The sequence below is a fragment of the Nannospalax galili genome, unplaced genomic scaffold (assembly GCF_000622305.1).
Source record: "Nannospalax galili isolate Female #2095 unplaced genomic scaffold, S.galili_v1.0 scaffold7, whole genome shotgun sequence".
NCBI classification, from domain to species: Eukaryota; Metazoa; Chordata; class Mammalia; order Rodentia; family Spalacidae; genus Nannospalax; species Nannospalax galili.
The window spans coordinates 10,876,437-10,880,753 of NW_008359081.1; the positions used below are offsets into that span (position 1 = coordinate 10,876,437).

General features: G+C 38.7%; 1 protein-coding gene across 1 annotated transcript in view; it reads right to left on the reverse strand.

The window, feature by feature from the left end:
* The window catches only part of Dmd (dystrophin), a 2,373,110-nt gene that overhangs the window by 1,652,226 nt on the left and 716,567 nt on the right, over positions 1-4,317 (reverse strand). The window lies entirely within an intron of this gene.

Sequence of the window (4,317 nt, forward strand, 5' to 3'; positions counted from 1 at the left end):
GGTAGTTGGCTATAATGGTCCTCTTATTTCTTGTCATTATAATTTACCAAAGGGTTTTCATTCCAGAAAACCAAGATGCAAAAATATTCCCTTGTGTGAAATGTGTCATTAATCCCAGAAGTGTTAAAAACAAAACAAATCCTTTCAGTAGAATACTACTCAGAATTAAAAACAAAGGAAATCCTGCCATTTGTGACAACATGGATGAACCAGAAGATAATATGCTAAGTGTAATAATCCAGACACAGAGAAACAAATAATTCACGATCATACATAAATATGGAAAGTAAACCATGCACAAGTCCGTTGTAAGCTTAAACCAGACAAAATCTGAGCATAATCAAGGGGAGGTAGATAAGAGATTCTAACCCAACCTAAGGAAGTTTTGGCAATTGATAACTGCTAGAAAGGGGAGAGACAGTATCTTCCAAGGATGAGTCTCTTGATGGGTCCAGTGGATAAAACCACACTGAAGGACATGAAGGACATTTAGCGACACAAATTGACTCTGTAGGCTACATATATATGGGTAGGGGCAGTGGGAGGAGGTGTGGATAGGGGAAGGGAATCTAAATACCATCAAAATAAATAGGACTCATTATGAATGGCAGAGTGCATAGGATTCGGTGGGGGGATGGGGAGACATGGATGGGGTAGGGGGACTGGATGTGAATGGGAGGGGACTATATACTTAATTAACAATATGCTGTGTTTGTCTTAAGAAATGCTGAAAGTAAATTTCAATGACACACACCATAAAAATATATGTGGTGTATATGGTGTATGTGGAAAGATAGATGTTAATTAGTTAGATATAGGCATTCCTCAGTGTATACATATTTCAATGCATGTGATACATGAATGACATACAATTTTACCAAGTGAAACAATTAACTTGTAAAAGAAAACTGCAGTAGTATCTGTAAGTCAGAGTTACTCTCAAGCAGTATGACATGGTATTTTCCTTGTGATAAATTTCTCTTAGCTTAACTAGATGTAAAATAATTGTTTTGTAGATGTCCCATTTAGGGTTGAGTGCACCACAGTCACTTATTTTCTGCATGTTGACCAGTTCTGAATCTGTGTATTAATCATCACTCTCTGCAAAAAGAAACTTTTTGGATCAGAGGTGAGAGTGGCACTAAGCTATGGGTGTAAGAATAGGTATTTAGAGGACATGTTGACTCTACGTCAATTAGCAAATTAACAGTAGTAGATTCTTCCCTAGAATCTATGACCTCCTCAGCCACATAGTCTTGGATTGATTTATTACAGTTCTAGGCATGTGTTCTCTTCCACAGCCTGTGATATAAATCCAATTAGAACACCATTGGTCACCCCCATAACATCTATGCCAGGATTATAACAATGTGTACATTATTATTATTATTATTATTATTATTATTATTATTATTTTTAGCTAGACTGATCATTGTTGTAACTCCCGAGGTTCACAGCTTGGGAGACTGTTGATGACTTTTCTTGCTTAACAGAGTTTATAACACCTATTTCGCCAGCAGTAAAAAAGCTTTCATGTCAGTTTCAGCTTGATTTGTCTATATTCTGTGACAAAATTCTGTGGTGTCTTCAGCAACAGGGTCTTATCAAGTTTTTGTAGGCCATGAAGATCATTGGTTATAGACTATAATGTTCTGAGGGTCTCTGGGACACCCCCAAATTTCAAGGAACATCATGAAAGAAGGGGCAAAAGCTTTCAAGACTCAGAGTTAGGGATGACTATTGTGACATACTGTCTTCTGAACAAGGCAGGACCATCATATCCATGAACTCACATCAGCTATGGTTGCCTATACAAGAGATTCATAAAATCAAGTCAGTTAACTTTAATCACCGTTGGGAGAGGGGTTCAAAATGCCCCACCTGTAGCTGAGGAACCCATTGGCAGTTGATGGCTGCTGGGGAAAGGAGAGTCAGATTATTTTAAGGATATGACCCAGGGTAAGTTGCTCATGCTCTACTGGATAGCCCTAAATGCATGCACATATGGGCAGCACTATTTGCACCTAGATAGTTTATTGAAAATAATAAGAGGACATGAAGTTGGGAGGAAGATGATATTGGTAGGTGTTGGAAGGAGGTATAAGAGTAAAGTTGGGGTGTGTTGGTAGGAGTTATAGGAGTGAAGTGTAAGTTGATACTCAATGTATACTGTATGCATATATGGAATTAACCTTTTTCTGTTTTCAGACATTTATTCACTAAAATTAATTAATTTTTTGGCATCTTCATATATCAGTATTATGTTTACATTATTTACACCTCTCCCTCTCCCCCTCCAATTCCTCCAATATTCACCCCTCTTCTTTCATTATTACTCTTAAATACACATACATATATATATTTCAGTGAGTTCATTTAGCAGTGCTCATGTGTGCATGTGTTTAGTGCTGACTACTTGGGATTAAACTGTCAGGGAGCTAGACCCTGGAGAAAACTAATTCTCCCTCTCTCAGTGACCATTCGTTGCCTATAATAACTTCATCTAGAGATGGGGCACTGTGAAAGTTCCATATCCACACTGACATGTCAACTGGTGTTTTCACTGGTTCATTATGCAAGTCTTCTTTAGGAAAACATATTGTGGAAATTTCATGGGACCTTCTTCCCTCTCATGTCCAGAATATTCTACCTAGCAGCAGTGTTCTGGTACTCTAACTCTTGCAATCCTTCCATCCCCTCTTCCATGATCTTTCTTGAGCCTTAGGTGTAGGATTTATGGTGCAGATGTATCATTTGGGTTTTGGCTCTATACAGTCACTTATTCTCTGAAGTTTTCTCAGTTGTAGAACTTTGTAATAGTCTACATGTGTTGCCAAAAAAGTATCTAAAGAATATTTTTTATTTTATTTTTATTGATTTTTTTGTGCATTTCATACAGAACATTTCAAAAATTCTTTCTTAATCATCTTTATACCACCGTCCCCCTGGCACCTGCCTAGGGAGGAAGTGCATGACCATATGGCAACAGTCCTACAAGCTCCTGGAAGCCAGCTCATCTGATTCTATGGCCATGGTGTCACGATGCAAAACTCCCATGCAAACTCAGGCAGACCATAACCCAGCATAGAACTGGGTAAATGAACAGCAGACCCCAATCTTATCTGAAGAAATATTGGCAACTGATTGCCGCCAGGTGAAAAAGAGTTAAAACAAGGGACTAAAACAAGGGACTCTAGATAGAAAAGAGGACACTTATGAACCCCTCAATTCTCAATAATGAAGCTCGCTAATGCTGCAGAGGACCAGGAACACAATAGGTCACAAATGGCCCAAATGTGGACATCAAGAGTCTACTGAATACTGGTCCTTGGACAGGACTCCTTTACTAAACTTCACCCATCCAAGGTTCAGGAATCACAAGAAGGGGGCGGAAAGATTGAGAAGAATATTTTTAAAAAAAATAAAACAGCTCTGCTGACATGGGCCTTCACGACCCGCAGGCCTCTCTCCAGGGTAAATCCATTGCGCCTTCTGTGCCTTGACTCGTGAGCCTCATTCATCCTCCCATATACCCCATCCATCCCTCCTCTTAGCCTGGGTTCTGTCCATTCCTTGTCTTGACGCCCCAGACACCAGGGGAACCACCACTGCTTCCAGGACATTAAGACCCAGATTAATCCTAACTCATTAATAGTAGGGGACTTCAATATCCCACTGTCTCCATTAGATAGGTCAACTGGACAAAGAATGAACAGAGAGATGTCTGAATTAAATGATAGATATATCAAACGGACTTAATAGACATCTACCAAGTATTACACCCAAGCACCAAAGGACATACTTTCTACTCAGCACCCTATGGAACCTTCTCCAAAATCGACGATATACTGGGGCACAAAACAAACCTCAACAAATACAAAACGATTGAAATAATTCCATGCTTTCTATCAGACTACAATGCAACAAAGCTTACAATCAACAGCCAAAGAAGCCCTAATCACCACATGAACACATGGAGATTAAACAACACACTCCTTAATGATGAATGGGTCAAAAGAGAAATTAAGAAAAGAATAAAAGTATTCCTGGAACTAAATGAAAAGAACAATACAACACAACCAAACCTCTGGGACACACTGAAAGCTGTCCTTAGAGAAGTTTATAGCTCTACGTGCCTACATCAAAAAATCGGAAAGAACACAAATAAATGACTTAATGTTGCAACTCAGGAAACAAAACCCAAACCCAGCAAACAAGAATAAATAACAAAAATCAGGGCAGAAATTAATGAAATTGAAAAAAAGAAAACAATACAAAGAATCAACAAATCCAAGAGCTGGTTCTTTGAAAAGATAA